Source organism: Hemicordylus capensis, chromosome 2 (genome assembly GCF_027244095.1).
Source record: "Hemicordylus capensis ecotype Gifberg chromosome 2, rHemCap1.1.pri, whole genome shotgun sequence".
Classification (NCBI taxonomy): domain Eukaryota; kingdom Metazoa; phylum Chordata; class Lepidosauria; order Squamata; family Cordylidae; genus Hemicordylus; species Hemicordylus capensis.
The window spans coordinates 168,285,437-168,304,715 of NC_069658.1; the positions used below are offsets into that span (position 1 = coordinate 168,285,437).

Genomic DNA, 19,279 nt, shown 5'->3' on the forward strand with positions numbered 1-19,279 from the left:
CTTCTGCTTACTCCTGCTCTGGAATACATGCAGGGGAGTGCTTGTCTGATCAGCTTCTTGCATGTGAAAAGTGAACATATTCATGAAAAGGCTAGATTAGAAACAAGGTAGGAGGAAAAGCTACCCAGGGTTTCCTCCTACCTTGCTTCCACACACTCACTTCTTACAGGTTTCCCTCCTACTTTGCTTCCTTGCAACCGAAAATTTGGAGCACACACAGCTCCCAAACACAGGTAGAACAGAGTTTTTGGTTGTGTGAATGACCTTTCTCCTTCCCTTCCCATTTCCTTTCTGACTCTACCCCCCCACACACACACATGCTCTGCAGGAGCCCCACTGGGACAAACTTCTAAACAACAAAACAGAAAAGATACTGGGGTTATTCCCACGATCAGGCGAAATCGGGCTAGGGGAGCCTAGCCCGATTTCGCCTGATTGTGGGAGCCACCGAGCTCGCAGGCGAGTCTGGTAGCTTCCAGGCGGTTAACCCGCCAAACTACGCCTCCCCTTAAATCGGGGTTGCGGAGCGAGTGCTCCGCAAACCTGGTTTTTCAAATTGTGAGTTCCTGTGGCGTCGCTCCGTGCCACAGCAACTCATGAGTAGACCCCCGACCGGGAGGCTTAAAAGCAGCCTCCCCGCTCGGGGGTTTCTCCGGTATGCCCTGTGCGCTCACGCAGGGCATACTGCAGCTTCTGGGGGCCACACGGCCCCTGATCCTCCCAGCCCCCGCCGGTTCCGTAATGGAGCCGGTAGTCGTGTGAGCAGCTGATGCTGCCGCCCTGTTCGTCTGCGGGGAGAGCGGGCTTAGCCCACTTATCCTCACTGGATAGAATACAACACCACCCTGCTGGCACCCCCAGTAATCTGCTGCCTGAGGCAACTGCCTCATCTTCTCTCATGAAAGGGCTGCCCCTGCTATGTCAGCATGTTTGAAAGAGATCTAGGCTTTGAATAGTAGTCAATTTGCTTTACCCAGTCTTGATGCTGCAACTGTCTCTGCTCTCAACTGTCTCTGCTCTCAAACCGTAATGGGTTTGAGTGTAGACATGGATGAGAATATTCTCCTACCTCTGCTTTTTCTAATATTATTTGCGCGGAGGAGGGGAGAATGCTTAGGAGAATTCATCTCCCATCCAGCATTTCTCATCGATGGATTTCACAGACAGGAATAATTCGCATATCCATAGATGCTCCTTGGGGGGCATGACTAACAGAGGAAGCAGGCCTCCAGAATACCTCAAGGAGCAGATTTGGGGTGGGGGGTGAGAACCCAAAGAATTCACACTCTCTGGTTGTTTGATTTTTGAATGGTGCACAGGCAGCTGATAGAATCTATTTAATTTTATAACCAAGTTTATGAACAAAATCATCTATTTTTTTCAAGATCAGAAAAACAAAGTCCCTTATAGTCTTGGCAAATCTTCTTTTCTGTAAGCTAGAGTCAGAAAATGTTAATTTGCCATTCTAAAGGCACTTGAGCAGCTGAAACCTTTATTTTGCAAACCAAAGGGAAGAGTCATTGAGGCTATTCTCACGATTGGCTAAAATTGGGCTAGAGGAGCCTAGCCCAGTTTTAGCGGACCATGAGAACTACCGGGTTCGCAGGCAAGCCCGGTTGCCTCATAGTGGGTAACCCGCTTCTACAGCCCTCCCCTTAGCCCAGGTTAGCGGAGCGAGTGCTCCGCTAACCACAGTTTCTGGATCGTGTGTTGCCGCGGCGCGACTCCGTGCTGTGGCAACTCATGAGGAGACCCCCGACCGGGAGGCTAAAAAGCAGCCTCCCAGCTTGGGGGTCTCTCCAGCATGCTCTGCACGCTTGCGCAGAGCATGCTGGAACTCTTGGGGGCCATGTGGCCCCCAAACTCCCAAGCCCCCGCTGGCTCCGTGATGGAGGCGGCAGTCGTGTGGGTGGCCTGGGGAGGGCTTAATGATTGTCTGCGGCGCTTAGCCCACTCTCTCCGCAAACCCTCTGGAGGCGGGTCTCACCGATCGTGAGACCCGCCTCATTAACAGGTTTTCAGTACACCATCAACCCATCTTGTGTCTCTCCCTTTATTCAGTAAAACCTTTTATTCAATTATGCATACTGTTCACCCTGAGCATATGCTGAGTGTAAGACCCCAACCCACTTCATATGAATCCACAGTTCTTGAGCAAGTTCAGAGTAATACACTTGTTCCTAAAGAAAGAAAGCAACAATCCAAGAAGTCTCAATTCTTTCTGTCCCCCTCAGTGGTGGCTGGTCACTATTTATCTTCTTCTCCTCCTCCTCCTCCTCCTCCTCCTGAATGAGGATCATGTGGAGAAAAAGCCATTTCTGGAAAGTCAGCTGCTGTATTGAAGAAATAGACACTCATGAAAAATTTGGAGAATATCCAAAAGTTCTGCTGAAATTCTTCAGAATTGTCCCTCCCCGATATTCTTTCCCTGAGAAATTTCAGAGAATATTGTGAGGACATATTATCCCCAAGTCTAGTTTGAGGGTGAGGAGAGAAGCAGGCAGTTGTAATGTACTGTGTAACTGCCCCCCTCCTCCAAAACCCTCTTCAGAAGTATGTCCCTTATCCAACAAATTTTCATATATTTATGTATTAAAATATTTTTACTCACTTTTCCATGCACACAGAACCCTTGAGGCACTATCAATTTTAAAACCATACAAAACAGATAAAAGTACTCCCATCAGCATTTAGCCAGGATAGAGAACCAGCAGCAGATCCTGGTTCTCTATCCTGGTTAAATGCTGATTAACCTCAGCTATTTAACTGGGATAGCCTGGAAATTCACAGGAAGTGTGTGGCAGTTGCTGCTGATCACAGTTAACGCTTTAACTGCAATTCTTCTCATTGTGAGAACATGGCCTTACAGTCAAATTTGACTTCACTACCACTCCAGACATCCCAGCAGTCATTTTGAGAACATTGGCTTAGTTCTCACGGAAGTGGTAAAAACATATGACTGGGCTGTACCACATCAGCCTGCAGGTGGGGGAAGACAAAAAAATTCCTTTCCCAACAGAGATTATCATATCTTTTTGACATCTATGCTTCTTGTGTACAGGGTTGTTTTTTGTATTTTTTGTATGAAGGAATATTCAGTCATATGAGCCCCCACCTGCAGGCCAGGCACAGGATTACCACCCCCTTACAAACCTGCCCAACTATTAAGATATTCATTGGAGGCCCTGCTCAGAGGGGCCCACCATCAGAAGTGAGTAAAGGTAAAGTTGTGCCGTCGAGTTGGTGTCGATGCCTGGCGACCACCACAGAGCCCTGTGGTTTTCTTTGGTAGAATACAGGAGGGGCTTACCATTGCCATCTCTTGCGCAGTATGAGATGAGTGAGTAGATGCCTATAAAAGCCAGGATCGTCTTGGTTGTGTCACCACAATTATGGAACCTTCCTGTTTATTCACTCGGTGCCTTCCTTGTTAGTGTTTAGATGCTAAACAGAAACACTGCTATTCATTTGAGCTCTTAATGGAGTCCAGGATCCTATTGACTATTATGCATTTTAAGGTTCTGCTGTATGCTGCTATTGTTTTTCCTTTGAATTTTTATAGTATTCTGCAGGGCAGGGGTTCCTAACTTGCTGAACTACAACTCCCATCAGCCCCAGCCACAATTTATTGTGGCTGGGGCTGATGGGAGTTGTAGTTCAGCAACATCTGGTATATCACAGGCTGTAGGGCAATGCACACAATCAAGAATAGGGTAGGAGAAGCCTCCTACCCTAGTTTAGGAGCTGTGTGTGCTCTCAATATTTGATCACCTGTCAGTGAAAAACAAGGTCAAAGGCACCATCCGTGATTGTGTGCTAAGGACCAGCTGGGCCCGAGGACTTTTCCTCCTACCTCGTCAAAGACCTGGTGCAGCTGCTGGGTAGCATGGAGCCCTCTGGCCCAGCTGCTGCTTAGCACATGATTATGGACAGAGCCTCTGGCCTTGTTTTTCACTGACAGACAATCAAATAACAGGAGTGTGCACACTATTTTTGATGGTGTGAACTGTGCCACTATGTTGTTTTTATCTTTTTTACTGCTGTTTTGATTTTAGTGTCACTTTACATTTACTGGTTTTATTTCTTGCGTGGATGTTTTTCATTTTGTTGTATGCTGCCTCAGAAAGGTTGAGAGGCAGGCAATACATATTTTAAATAAACAATATGAAATAAATATCGCCCCAGTGAGAATGAAGCCAGCGTTAAAGGCCTAATGAAAATGGTTAAACAAAGGACACCAGAACATAATTGGAGATTTGGAGCAACTTCTTCTGGTCCTTACATAGAAATAATTGAGTGCTGTGTCTTTTTAAAATGCAGTTTGTATGTTCCATATAATACCTCCTAAGGGATATCCACAACGTTTGTCTCATTAACAAGTGGGGCTGGATGAATCAGGGGAACTTCAACAATAGCTTTATCTCAAAGGAATTGGGGGTATGGGCTTTACGGAAGTAAATCAGTCTTTGGTGATTGATGTTGCCCCCAGTTGTTGTTAAGAAGCTGGTCCCTCATCTTATCCAGCAAATGCCTGTCCTTGTGACAGGCAGGGAATAGGAGGGCCCATCTTTTGCAAAGACAATATATGGGAGCAGTGCCTGGAACAAGGACTGCCTTTGCCCCTGTCCACCCCACAGCTGGTCTTGTGGTAGCAAGCATGACTTGTCCCCTTAGCTAAGCAGGACCCACCCTGGTTGCATATGAATGGGAGACTGCATGTGTGAGTAGTGTAAGATATTCCCCTTAGAGGATGGGGCTAAGGATGTGTACAAAACCACCTGATATGGTTTGGTTTTGGCCCCCTTCGACCCCCTCCCCCGCCGATTTGGTTCAGTCTGGGGGGGGTGCCCATGAGCAATTAAAAATATTTTTTAAACTTACCCCCTAAGTTTTTAAAACCTACCCCCTAATAGGACCCTGCGTGGCCTGACCCGGCCACACAGGATCCCACTGCGCCGGCGTGGTGGCCTCCAAAATGGCCACCATGCCAGGGAATAGACCCAGAAAGGGTCGAAGATGCCCAAACCGGGCAAGTTTTAACTCCCCAGGAGGCCGATGGGGGAGGGGGGACGTCCATGGACTCCCCTGCCACCTTGGAGAAGCCCCTGGAGGGGGTAACCCCCGAATGGGGGCGGGAGGGTTCGGTTCGGGGTCAAGCCGAATTGGGTGGGGGTTCGAACCGGTTTGTTTTTGAACATGTTTGCACACCCCTAGATGGGGCTGCTCTGGAAAGAGCACCTGCATACTTGCATGCAGAAGGTTCCAAGTTACTTCTCTGGCATCTCCAAATAGGGCTGAGAGAGATTCCTACCTGCAACCTTGGAAAAGCCGCTGCCAGTCTTTGAAGACAAAACTAAGCTAGAGGGACCAATGGTCTGACTCAGTATATGGCAGCTTCCTATGTCCCTAACTGTGTCCCAGTTTGTAGCCCATCCACTTTGTCCCATAGATCTTAGTTGGAGCCACTGAGAACTAAGCCTGCAACCATCCACTGCCCTGTCCTTAACGCTGAAGAGCTGCACCTTAGATTCCATACCATGGAACCTAGTACCATGACTGTTCGATTACCTAGCAGACAGTTAATGAATTATGTACCTGTACAGCATTTTTGCCCAAATGAGACATTGTGTCCGTTTCAGGTAAAGGTAACCTGCCTGTCTTCCAGTTCTGTTGCAGGTGTGTTTACCCAAGGTAGGTGAACAAAAGAGGCCATTAGTCCATGTCACAGCAAAGGGGAATGCACTGTACCAGCTCATTCCGCCTCTTGCAAATTGAGTTTGTCAGTGCTCAGCCACAGTGGCAGGCAAAATGTGTATGATGCCTTTGCCTCTCCTGGGAGAAGCAAACTAGTATGAGCCGTCTCATAAATGGGATCAAGAAACAAAGGAGCGTGAATGAAGAGCTAATTGCATTCATAAAGACATTAACAAAGGAATCGAAAGCGCTTCTGGCCTCCCTCCCTCTAGAGTCATATGAATAAGCAAATGTGTATTAGGGCTCATTGGAGATTAAATATTGTCAGGTCACCTTTGTGGCCAGCCCTTGAATCTGAGTCCTAAAGACAAAACACTTTCTTTATAGATTCTTCCTCCGTTATTTACTCTTAAGAACAATGGGAAAACTAGAAGACCTCCAAGGTGTAGTTCAGTTGGACTCAAAGGCTACCAAGCTCCCCTCCAAGCCTAACATGAGGAGGAGATCTGGTTTTGTGGTAGCAAACATGAATTGTCCCCTTTGCTAAGCAGGATCTGCCCTGGTTTGCACTGAATGGGAGACTACATGTGAGAGCACAGTAAGATATTCCCCTTAGAGGATGGGGCCGCTCTGGGAAGAGCACCTGCATGCTTGCATGCAGAAGGTTCCCGGTTTCCTCCATGACATCTCCAAGATAGGGCTGGGAGAGACTCCTGCCTGCAACCTTGGAGAAGCTGCTGCCAGTCTGGGCAGACAATACTGAGCTAGATAGATCAACGTTCTGACTCAGTATAAGGCAGCTTCCTATGTTAATAACATTCTATGGTTCTATAGCAAGACAAGTTGTATTCCTTATTTGCCCCAAAGAATGTCTATCTCATATAAAGATTTGCTTACTGGCTGGGAGATCAAGACTGTTAACAGGGAGAAAGTGAAATGCGGGTACACAAAAAGCAGCCTGATTACTAGACTTTTTCTTTTTACATGTATCACTCAAATGTTTGGTTATGAAGTCAGCCTCACAAGAGCCACAAGTAAGCCAAGTCAGGATTCAAGACTGTGGCACTTCTGCCTTCACATTGAGGCGATTCTCACGCTTGCCAGGGGTGGGCTGGGGTAGTGGGGGCGGGGAGGCTGCTATTCACCTACCTCCTCCCCAGACTGTCTGTCTTTGATGAGCCTCCCACACACCCACACAGGCAGCCCTGCTCCACAACTTCTTGTTCCAGCCTCCAGACATCCCACAATGTGACGCACGACATGCACACTGCATCGAGGATTCCCCCATCAGATGGGCGCTCTACTGTACCCAGTAGCCAGGGTAAGGTAAGGTGGCAAGCATACCCTTAGCTTTGGCTAACAACTAGGTTAGGTGGGTGGGGAGCGGAGGGATCTGCGAGGATCCTGCTGCTTCTCACGACAAGCCTAACCCCAGCTGGGCTGCCCCAGGCTGGTCGTGAAGAGAGCCTCACTGTTTAACAATCCTTAGATTGCATTAGAATGGGGGGTGCAATGCTTATATTGGGAGGATGCAGCCAAGGGGGGAGGCTGTGTACTCTCAAGCTATGGGCAGGTCTAGAGAGCTGAATATCTCATTGATTCTGCAGCATTACGACAGCATAATCTACTAGATAAACTAAGATACACTTGATATTCCAACAGCTCTCATTTTACCTGCACAGATTACATCCCTGCCCCTCACTAGCGCTCCTTTCTCCCTGTCAGGAGGTCATTTCTTCAAGAGGGGATGCAGGCCCTGCTGTCCGTGTCATGGTATTGAACCAGAATGTGGCTCGTTTGAGGAGCCCTAGCAAAGGCTTTGATTCTAACGGAACAAAATGTGTCTCCTCCCTGTAGTCAACTCAGAAGGGAGAAGCCCTTGTCAGGAGAGAAAGACAGCAGGTGCTGCTAAACCATTTCCATTTTCCAGCTCTTCAACTTTAGGGACCTCGTTAATTCAAGCCATGTGCCAAACCTTCCTTACTGGAAGAGAAATGCACACACTCAGCTGGAACCATTTTTACAGAGTTTCAAAAATGTGTTTAAATATCTTTACTTGCATAATAAAGAGGGGTTTTTTTAACAACACACCCTCTCAATGCCTGTGTTTTTACACATCTCCTTTGATTGTTGCTAATGTGGTAGACACCTAGTGCCAAGAATTTAGATCAGGAGAGTATAGTAAAAATATTAACAGGAGACTTTTAGGAATGGAAATGCTATATTGTGCTTATGAATGCAAAGATATGCTCTTGGTTTTTCATGAAAACTCACTCTGAAGGGGCTACAGTGTCACTGAACCTTGTGTGAGATGGTGCGTTCATTGTGAGCAATATGTTTTCACATTTTTATCCCACTTTTCCTCCAAGAAGCTTACATGATTCTTCCCCTGCCGCCGCCACCATTTTTATCCTCACAACAACTCTGTGAGGTAGGTTAGATTGTGAGTGACCAGCTGGTGAGTAAGTGAGCAGAGATTTGAACTTGATTCGCTCTAGCGGTAGTCAAACACACTAACCACTGCACCACACTGACTCTCAAGGATGTCTAGCTACAGGAAGAACACTGATGTAAACTGGCTCTTCAAGTGACCAGATGCAGAATTACAATAGAGATCTATGAGGAAAAGAAAGAGAAGACAAAAATAGATTAGTAACATTATTTCCGGTAATATTAAATTATTACCGGGATGTACATGAAGCGTTTTGTGCACATCCAGGGCAGCAGAAAGCAGTCACTTTAAATGGAGAGAGGCAGATCTTACCTGCCCCTCTGTTGCTCCTCCTCCACTCCCTGCCGCCCCATTGTGGTGCTGTCCATAACAAACAGCCCTGCTGTCTGTTCTTACAAGCGACACCGTGTGGGGGTTTCCTGTTTGGGAATAGGAAGTTCCATGTTCCCATCATTCTGTGGGCATTGTTGCCACATAAATGGCATCTGCACATCTTGAGTGTTCAGCAGTCAACTTTCAAAATGTTTCGGCCAGGGGAACTCGAATCATTTAGATGCCTCGAACTCAAGGTGCTGAAATACTTCTTTCACAATCCTAATAACTTGCCTTTCTGTTAAATATACCAGACACCTAAGGGAGCTTATAAACCACATAATTAAAATTAGTGCTGTTGTGATAAGTCAGGAACAGCTTTTCCTTTTTCCCTAAAGAGTGAACTGGAAGGGAACCCTGTCCTGTCTGTCAGGCAGGGACCTCTAGGGATCAGCCACACACCACACGGTGGTAGAGGGCTTGGTGGCAGGAAGTGAAAGGGTTCTTTGTTCTCATGTGGTTGGAGCCAGGCAGGGGAGCAACAGGTTGGCTGGCCAAGCCATGGCAGCAACCAGGAACTCTGCAGGGGCCTGAAGTCTCTACCATGGTTTTGGTGAGTTCAGAGAAGAAGCCAGGGCTTGGCTTCAGAGAAGGGTTTCGCCAGGGAACCGTGTGTTAGGTAGCTGGTGTCAGATTTCTTTATTTTAGTGCTTTGCAGATGCTTACAACTGGTCTATTGTGTTTTATTTTGTAACGTAAGAATGTTGTACCTTTGCCCTTTTTATCCATCCAGGGCACTGCAAAAGTCTCTGTACCCTTTAAAGGTGCTTTTAAAAGTTCCTTACAACTGGGGGAGCTTTTTGAATTATCTTTGCAACTGGGTAACCAAGATTTTAAAGTGTACCACTCCAACTATCAACTGGAGTGCTCGTTTTGAATTATTCTTGAAAGTACTGAGTGTTTCTTTGTTTTTTAAAATCTGTAACTGAAGCTTCTAGAGCCTCAGACCAAAGTAGTCTGTAGTTTTTTTTAATAAAGTTTTCTCTTTTTATTCTTTGTAATTTCACCTGCCTCTGAGTGGATTTTTAACTCAGGGAAAAGGGGTCTTACTCTGGTGCAAACATGCCTCAAGGTTAATTGTTCAGCAATCTACCAAGTTTTCTCACCACATGTAGTCTGCATGTGGGAGGTTTTTGTATTTTTCCATTTGGGTAAATGAGGAGGAGAGTTCCCTGGACATTCACTCAAATCGGGGGTGGGTGGGTGGGTGGTCTGTAGTAATTTGGGTGTGTTGGCAGCCATTACCAGGAGGACAGCTTTGTTGAGCAAACATGGTGGGAATGAATCAGTATTTTTCTCTCCCCCATGTGGACTTGCTCTGAGACAAAGGCTAGGCTTAAATCCGCCATTCGCCAGTTCCTCATTCATTACAATTCCTCATTCGTTACAAGTACAAAAAATTAAATTCCTCATTCGTTACAAGTATAAAAAAAGAATTTAAATACAATATAAATCAGCAGGGGGAAAAAATTGAACAGGAATCAGAGATCACACAGGCCCATATGCCTGCCAGAACTGAATGATCTTAAGCTGGTATTGAAATGCCATCAAGGAGGGGGCCACTCAGGTCTCCTGGGGCAAGATGTTCTAAAAGCTAGGCCTAATGCTATGGGGAAGCCCCTTTCCTGAATATCCACCAACCCAGCTGCCGATTATAATACTAGGAAAGGAAATCTTGATGCTGGAGGAAGGGGGGGGGATGGTTATGCATATATTCCTGATAGCCTCTAAAAATGGAGGGCGTTTCCAGACAAAGAAATACTCTATTTGAAAATGGAAGTTCTCACTGCTGGTCCACAGGTGTTCAAATGATGTCATTGACCATCATGCAATTTTGACGATCATCTGTGGATCATTTGCTGCCAATGTGTGATGAGAATGGAATCTTTTAAGCTATCTTAAAAGTGATTTGTGCAGAGATGCATGAGCACAGGGAATTCTGCATCCAGAGCAACTGAATGATCCAATCACACCAACTGAGAGATGCAGCCAAATTTTCCCCTTCGAGCCGTGGCTGATAGGAAGGAGGCAAGGCCACAGCAGTGGAGACACAGTGGGCAGCTGAGCCTTCTCTGTGGACAGTTGCTTTGGGCTCATGGGGGGCTCTTCATTATTTGCAAACCTTCAAGAAATGATAGGTCCACGAATACTACCATCCAGCAACAGGAAGAGAGATTGCCCATAGAGCCAGCTGATCAACATAATTAGGACTCTGTCAGCAAGCCTTGAAGATCAGGCTTGTGAGCGGGTAAACAATTGCCTTGGCACTACCAATAGACACAGAGAGCCAGTCCTAGTTTCTGCCACAAGTCAGGCAGGGTACATGTTTGAACAACTGATGCTCACAGTGCACAAGGCCTTCTCTTAGTCACAACACACAGTTTGGGAACTACTAATCTAGAATCAGCAGCTACACACATAGGCCCCAACTATTTTCTGTAATCTGTCCCTGGTAAAGCAGTGTCCCAATGTTTGCCTCGTGGGGGTGCCTTGTTCAGTGTTTTTCATGTGAGTTGCTAGAGTTGTCTTTCTTCGGGATTCAGTGCAGTCCCCCTGCTGAATCTCTAGAAATCAAATCTCCAAGTGGGTGAGTGGATGTATCTTGTCTTCAGCACACCTGCATACAAATGGGTGCACAGAACTATGCAGTGCAGAGCACACAGTGGGTGGAATACAGTCTTCAGCAATGAGTAATCGAGGCTATTCACATGATGGGAGAAAATCGGGCTAGTGGAGGCTAGTCCGATTTTCTCCCATTGTGAGAACCACTGGGCTTGGCTGCGGGCCCGGTGGTTCTTAAGCTGGTCACCTGCTTAAGTAGCCCGGTGCTTAAACCGGGTTTGCAGAGCAGAGAGTTCTGCAAACCCGGTTTTGGCCAATGTGAGGAGCTACGGCCCGGCTCCGCACCAGGGCTCCTCATGAGGAGACTCCCGGAAGGGAGGCAAAAAGCTGTCTCCCAGCTCAGGGTCTCTTAGGTTTCCCTCTTACCCAAAAGAAGTAGAGCTAGAAAATATGGGGGTATTGTGATTGGAGATGTGCAAACAGATTCAAAATCAAATCAATTCAACTCAAATCTGGGTAATTCAATTGATTCAAATTCAAATTGAATCAGTCCTTAAAGGGGCAATTTGATTTTAATTTGAATTGAATTTTTGAAATTCAATTCAAATTTAATTTGAGAGCTGTTTGATACCTTTTAAAAACCATTCGGGCCCCCTGATTGGCTAAAAAAGGCACCAAAACAGGGTCAAATTGATTTGGATTTGAATTGAATTTTTGGATCAGATTAGAATTGGATTTGAATCCAAAATGAATTTTTGAAATTCGATTCAAATTTGAAACAAATAAGAAAATTCATTTCATGCACATCTCTAGTTGTGATGCAGAAATACCCTACCTACAGTGTTCTCTCTAATTTTTTTCATCATGTGCAGAAGAAGTTTTGTTCTGGGTGGCAGTATCAAGGCAGTGTGCACACATATGCATTCAGAGCAGGGCCTTCCTGATTCATCCTGAGCGGGATCTAAAATTAACTGAGTGGACATCAGAAAATGTGTGAGCACGTGCACATGAGCACGCCTTAGAGGGAATAGTGCCTACCTACTGACAGATGTCCTTCGGAAGCAAGCTGGAGGTCTGCAACAAAGACAAGTAGGCCTGCATATTGTGCAGCAACAGGTACAGCCATGGAACAACACTTGGGGTCACTTCAGATGAACACAGCACACGCGATAGCACTGGGGCAACTGCGAGAACACACCCACCCTGACGTCACTCATGACACCACCACCATCTCAATGGCTGCACTCAGCCCCAACCCTGTGCCAGCAGCTCTCCAGTGGAGGCCTGATGACATCACCAGGTTGGTGTGGCCATGCCAGTTCAGTGAGGCAGAGCTCCCTCAATCCTCATGAGAACACACCTGCCTTAAAGGGGCTGCCTGTTCTTGCTGGGATCAGAGCAGCACTGCTCAGTGATGTCATCAGGCTGTGCCAGCTTGGCTGGAGAGCAACTGGCACACTGTTGGGGCTGAGTGGGGCCGCTGAAATGACTTGCGACCCAATGTGTATTGTGAAAGGAGTGCAAGAAGCCCCATCCCTAATGGGAGGGGGCAGGTAGCCCCTGGAAACCAGTGGCTCCAGGACTCTCCCCTCAGCTCAATAGTAGCTACACCCCTGATTCAGAACATTATTCCAAAAAGATTATATGGTGAGGAATTCAGGAGAAAAGAGACTTTCCCCCATTAACAATCAGTTATTTATGGGCAAGCTCTCCAGAACAGCTACTGTTGATCCAGCTCCCTTCTCAGCCAAGTCCATCTCAGTGAAGCTATCTGCTGCCTGGCCTCCTTTTTGTGACAGAATCTAAGCCTCCAAACCAGCTGGTCAGGAGAGAGTTGCAGACCTCCTCAAATGCCATGCTCATTACAGTGTTTTATTCAGACAGAAGGATGGCAGGAATGTGTGTGTCCAAATGTCCTTTTCGAATTGCCATGACATCTGAAATATCCCCACATATCTCCAAGTATACTTAAGACTCTTGTTCTAGCAGCTTTCTGTTGTCTGTCTTGCTGGATCACTTTTAATTAGGGCTTGGAAGAGGCTCACTCTATTAGTTTTTGCACTTCTTGCCAAAAACCAAAATTGGTTTCTGTCAGTTCTTGTTTTGGTTGAGAAATGCCCTTTTTTTTACCCCGACATCCAGTCCCCACGTCTTTCGTATTAAGGAGCACATATCCTCTAGTAGGCATTTAACTAATTTTTAATGCCACTAAAACTTGATTTGCAAACTTGTTAGAAACTCTTTAAGTAAAGAAGATGATTAATATGGATAAGCTCCTCATTTACATATTAATCAGTCCCTATGCCCTGCTAATTAATATCAGGGCTGCTTGCCTGCAGGTTTCCTGGATTCCAGCTTGTTGCTGTTCTTGCTTCTACAAAGGGTATTTTGTAGTCCAAGAACAGATTTCTCACCCAGGAATCCTAAAGGCTAGGATTTGAGAGCTGATTGGGTCACACAACATTATTTATGGGTTGCTGAAGGCTGATTCTAACTAGGGCTTAGTGATCCTGGTTAAATACTGGTTAATTGAAGCAGTTTAACTGGGATTGCCTGGAAATTCCAGGTTTCCACAACGTGCTTGGGGCTCACTGATAGCAGTTAAAACCTGAACTGTGATTGGTCTGATCATCTGAACGAGACCTAAGCAAAGCACCAGGAAAGGGGGAGGAGAAGAACATCAAGAGGCTGTTCTTATGATCAGCCAAAACCAGGCTTGGCTTTCTTAGCCTGGTTTTGGCTGATTGTAAGAACGACCAGGAACTGCATGGCTCCTAGTGGTGGCGCGGTGGCAAACCTGCCAAAGAGGCCAGCCTCTTAACCAGGGTTAAGGGAGTGAGCACTCCCTTAGCCCCTTTTTCGATCATCTGTCAGCACCAGCTGCTTGTAGCCAGGGCTGGCAGACTGCAGGGTTCCTAGCCGGCACTGGGGGGTATACCCAAATGCACCGTGCACTTGTGAGGTGCATTGTGGGATTTCCTGGGGCCGGGGCAACACGTCCTGCCCCGGACTCTCTGCGCTGCTGGGGAAAGTAGCTGTCCATGTCAGTACATGTTCCCTGCACCCAGCACAGACAGGGCAATTGTCTGTGGGAGAAATAGGCTTGTACAGCTTTCCTCCCTGAGCACCCATGTCCTTTCTCACTGATCATGAGAAAGGGCTCTGTGTCTGCAGAGGCAGGAAAACTAGGGGTCAAGGACGGGAGGGTGTGTACTGCAGTCTGAACATATATGCTCCAATGTCCATCCATCCAGCAGAAACAACACTGTGTCCCATTTCTAACCCACAGCCATCTGCACTGCAAAATTAGCAATGATTTGGCACAGTAGTTTTGGCACACTGAGCACTATCTGTGTAGTCAGTCACATGAGTGATGTTAGCACAGTTCTGTACCACATTGCTGCTGCTGCTGCTGCTACTGACAGAGAAGTAACTTACCGAGGCTGTTCTCACGAGCAACCTGAGCTAGGCTGCTCGTGTGGAGTGCTGGGATCAGAGCAGATCTCAGTGTTCCCACGCAGCTCCCCTGCTACCAAGCCCAGCTCTTAGCCCAGCTGCCAGGATTGTGCGTTTCCATGGGGCCTGGGGAGACACCGAGATGGGCGCTCTAGACAGGGGACTTCCCCAAAGCACTATGCTCATCACATGGTGCCTTGTGGGATATCTGGAGGCCAGGAAAACAAATCCTGGTCTCTATTGATCTGCGCTGCTCCTGTATGGGAGTGCAGCTCACATGCTGAAGGAACAAACATCTATCATCTGGCGGAAGGTAGGTTGAACCCTGCCTTCCCCTCTGCCCACTCAACCGCCCGCACAGTCATGTGAATAGCCCCACTGTGTCCCTACTTTGGTTTAATCTTTTTTTTTTTTAAATGGAGGCAAAATCAGAGATTGGCAATCAGTTATGCACAGACTCAGAATATCTAGGAAATCTTAGAACATTCTTCAATCCTTTAAGCCTGTAGGCTTCTATAGGACTGATATTTAACTACATGCAAGAGAAGAACCAGCTAATTTTGGTCTAGTTCTCAATAAGGTAGCCAACGTGTCTGAGGGGTACCACTTCAAACTGATGGTTGGAGGCTAACATGATTGACTCCCAGCACAAAGAAAATGCAACATCTTAGACAGAAGGCTAGGCAAGAACCCTCCTCCTTGAGGTATAATTTTCTGTGTGCAAGGGTGGTTGTTGTTTGGTATTGTGGAATATTCAAAGATGTGAGCCTGCAATCTGAAATTTGTCAGCCCAGATAGCATTTTATTTATTTATATTTAAATTTATATTTTGCCCTTTGTCAGAAAATCTCAGGGCAGTTAACAAGATAAAAACAATTCAATAAAAACATGAAACCAGAACAAATACAGCTAAAAGAAGAGCTCATTGGTCAAAAGCTCATTGGTCAAAAGCCTTGATAAAGGGGGCAGTTTTCGCTTTCCTCCGAAAGACTGGGAGCAAGGAAACAATGTAGGTCTTATCCGCAAGCGCGTTCCACAGCCTGGGGGCCACAACTGGGAAGGCCCTATCCCGTGTATGTGACAAATGGGCCTCAGCAGGTGTGGGCACACGGTGCAGAGCCCTCCCAGCCTATCTAGTCAGGTGGGTAGATTCAGCCGGGAGCAGGCAGTCCCTAAGGTACTCAGGGCCCAAGCCGTTTAGGGCTTTAAAGGTAATCACCAGCACCTTGAATAATAGGCCTTTGTCACCCACTGCTCTGCCTCGTCTAGTACTTTAGTATCTCCAGAAATAGGCAACAAGCCCAACTGCCATGGTCAATCCTTCTGGGGATGGCACTCAGTCTGACCAGTCTATACACTTGGTCAGATCCAGGCAATAGTCTTTTCTGTTCTATGACCAGTAGCATGAAATCAGCTGTAATAGATCCTTTGACCTGAGAATTTCAATCCCAGGACCACTGCAGGCCACAGCTGTCACAACGAGCCTCTCCACGTGTCACCTGCACCCAGCTTTTCAAGGCAAGGATCCATGCAGCTCACAAGGAACCACTTCTGACCCTTCCCAGCTGCAATTCTCTCTCTGCTTTCACAGTCGCTTCCTGGGCACAAGTTCAGGTGGCTCTGGGCTCCAGCAGCAGCTCACTGCCAGTCTCCATAACTAACTCTTGCTTGGCACGGAGCGCTTGCTCCTCACTTAGCCCACCAGCTGGCTGATTCCAGGCCCAAGCCTTCTACAGGAGGCCAAAAGCATCTTTTCACTTGCTCAATGCCGTTCAATGCTGCTGCACTTCTGGACAAACCTTTTCCTGCTAACCTCCCATCTGTCCTGCTTTTCGATGTCCAAGGTCCCAGGTCACATCTTGCCTGGTGGGTTTGGGATTTAGCTTCTCCTTTCTCAGCCCCATACATCTGTCTTCACCATGCAGTGCCAGCTTGCTAATATTTGGAAAAGAGGGATCCATATCTAATGAAAACCTTCATGAAGAAACCAAGAACATTTTTACTTGCAGAGAGAGCTGTTTTTGTTCACTAGATCACATACCTTACAAGATCTATTAGTGTCAATGACTCCAGAATGGCAGCATATTCTTAAGCCACGGAGCTCTTTTCTGCTGCAGAAGTGAAGAAGGCTGGACAACATCAGTTGCCATGATTGGCTGCCTGTATGAGGCGTGGCTGCCTCTGCCAGCAAGCAGAAGGACGGACTAACTCCTCCTCTGGCAGAAGGCAGGAGCAGTAGACAAAACCATAGAAGTCATTCACCCAATCAAAAACTGTGTTCTTCCCGGGTTGGGGAGTTGTGTGTGCTCCCAATGTTTGGTTGTGTGGAAGGTAAGAGGGAAACCTAAGTAGAAGTGATTGTGTGGAAGCAAGGTAGAAGGAAAAGCTACCCAGGAACACAGTTTTTGATTGGGTTAATTACCTTGTAGTGTCTCTTCTGTCCTGGTTTTTCTGCCTTTGCCTTCTACCAGAGAGCAGGGTCCCTTTACAGCTTGTGAGCTTCTGCTTGTGAGTAAAATCATTTTTTTCTTCATCTTTTCATTGTTGTTATTCTTCTGCTTTGCTTTCTCTCCCTCTGCTTAATGCTCCTAGCTAGAAGAGGAGGGAGGTAGCTGCCATGGCAGCAGGTGTGCCTTAGTCCTCCTTGTCTGTGGAACAGCACCTGTTGTTTTTCATCACTGATCCAGCTGGTTCATCTCATCCTCTCTGGAGAGGAAAGGGAATAGAAAGCTCTTGGCCTCTGAAGGCCTGTTCAGCTTAGCCACAGCTGCATTCCCCACACCAGCTCTCCAAGGAATGTTAGTGTGGTCTCAACCTATGGTGTTGTGTGCCAGCTCCTCCTGTGAGGAGAAATGGCTGTGTATAGGTGCTGCCTAGAGGCTAGCACTGATGGGCAGCTGGGAAGACCCCAACTGCTCAGGAGGGCCCACTAGAAACTGCTGCCTCAGCTCGCTCAGTTGCCTGCATGCTCTATCTGGGCAGTGCTTTGGCTTGAAATGGACCCACTGGAATGACAAGTCGGAGGAACCCCACGAAGGGCTTGCTGCTGTGGGCCCACCATAACCAGGAACCAGGCCTGCTACCACTCCCTCCCAAGAGGTTCAACTAGTTTGTCAGCAGGGTCTTCTTTTACTGCCCACAACAAGGCTCTCCCTGAACAAGGGTGAGTGTGGGCTCTTCCACTTCCCACCTTGCCTCTATCAAGAATTTCTCTGGTGGATTAATAAGCTGCTTGTCCCTGGAGGGGAAAACTGGCACTCCAATAAAGAGCCAGAGAGACCTCCAAATTGGAGACTAGTTTCTCTTCAAGTTCTTGCTTCCACTCACAGTCCCCTTGCTTAGCAGGAGCTGGTAATGTCCCAAGTGCTGTCACAAGCATAGTCGGTGGTCCTCTTCATTGGGTAAGACGTAAATAGCCATTTCTTATCCTCCCCAAGACACTGCTCCTGTGTTTTTTCTGCATAGGGGAGGGCAGGCGTTATCACCTCTCTTCACTAACCTGGGAGTCTTTATCGGCTCAGGGCTGTCAGATAGAATGGGGGCAAGGTGAGCACTCTTTCTTCACTGACAAATTTCACTCATAGTCTGAGAGGAACTGTTCGAAGAAGAAGTCCTTGTACCCCCACAAGAACAGTTAAACCAGATTCCTCTCCCCACCCCCAAGCAATCCTTGCTAAGGTTCCCAGGGTTTCCCAGTTAGGGGATTCCATGGCTCCAGATTCTTAGTCTACCACTCCAGGCAAAGTACAAAGTTCTTTATTTGCGACCCCAGGTCAGCATAACATAACATACACAAAACATCTCATAACATAGAAAGATACAACTGGAGAAAGGAAATATGTAAATATATAGATAAATAACCACAAATAAATAATCAGTAAAAATTTAAAATTAATCAAAGACAAGCTCGCTGCCGTAACAATACTGCAATAGAACAGAATTTGGCCACCTTAAAGGTGACATCTAAAGTTCTATCTGCAAGAAAATAAGAAACATAAAAATCTCCTGAGCAACCTGGGAAGGGTGTCAGAAGAGGAGTTAATAAGGAACATCTTAAATCTCTATATAATGGACAGCACAACAAAACATGTTGGATGGATTCGACTTCCCCCATACCACATGGGCATAATCTATCCTCCCTAGGAATCCCCAGAAACCTCCCCGAGAGCACCGCTGAAGGTAACATATCGTGTCTTGCTCTGAAAAAGGCCCTCTGGTAGCACGTCATGCTCAAGGCATTCAAATAGGCAGCAGGGCCCCTACTAGAACTTCTCAAACCCAGCCTCCTTTTAGTGCAATCAGGGATTCGGGAAAGTTCTTGTTGGATTTCAAAGTCCAAGAGTCTTCGTTTCAGGATCTGTATAGCCTGGTTGTGACTTAACAGGACCAGGTAGTCCATAGACAGATCCAAGGACACAATTTTGTCCTGAATAGCCTGGGCCCAAGTGGGCTGGAATACATCAGCCAAGAAAAGAGAAATCCATCCTTGGGGTGGAAATCTGACTTTAAGCCAATAGGTCAAAATAGACAACCAGGCCCAGACCTCGATCTTCAGAATACCCAGCTCAAACCTTAATAATACATTGGGGACGCATCTAGGTACTCTAAGTAGAGGCCTAAGGAAGTCATTTTGAACCACATCCATAGACTTGTATGAAGGAAAAGGACCAAGTTGCGCCCCATATAATAGCTGGCTTCTAACTTTGGTCGCAAATAATTTCAAGGTGGCCAAAATGATCTCAC

The 19,279-nt window shown here is 46.8% G+C and overlaps 1 long non-coding RNA gene across 3 annotated transcripts; it reads right to left on the reverse strand.

The window, feature by feature from the left end:
• Window positions 1-2,046: 2,046 nt before the first annotated feature.
• On the reverse strand, window positions 2,047-16,705 carry LOC128346078 (uncharacterized). 3 transcript variants are annotated; one of them, XR_008316769.1, is made up of 4 exons: window positions 16,578-16,705; window positions 16,336-16,471; window positions 8,072-8,310; window positions 2,047-2,333 (listed from the first exon to the last, which is right to left on the reverse strand). It is a non-coding gene; the product is annotated as an uncharacterized LOC128346078 (long non-coding RNA). The 3 variants fall into 3 exon arrangements; XR_008316770.1 differs by lacking the exon at window positions 16,336-16,471 and adding an exon at window positions 8,459-8,565 and having other exon boundaries at window positions 16,578-16,699; XR_008316768.1 differs by lacking the exon at window positions 16,336-16,471 and adding an exon at window positions 14,519-14,662 and having other exon boundaries at window positions 16,578-16,646.
• Window positions 16,706-19,279: the final 2,574 nt, after the last annotated feature.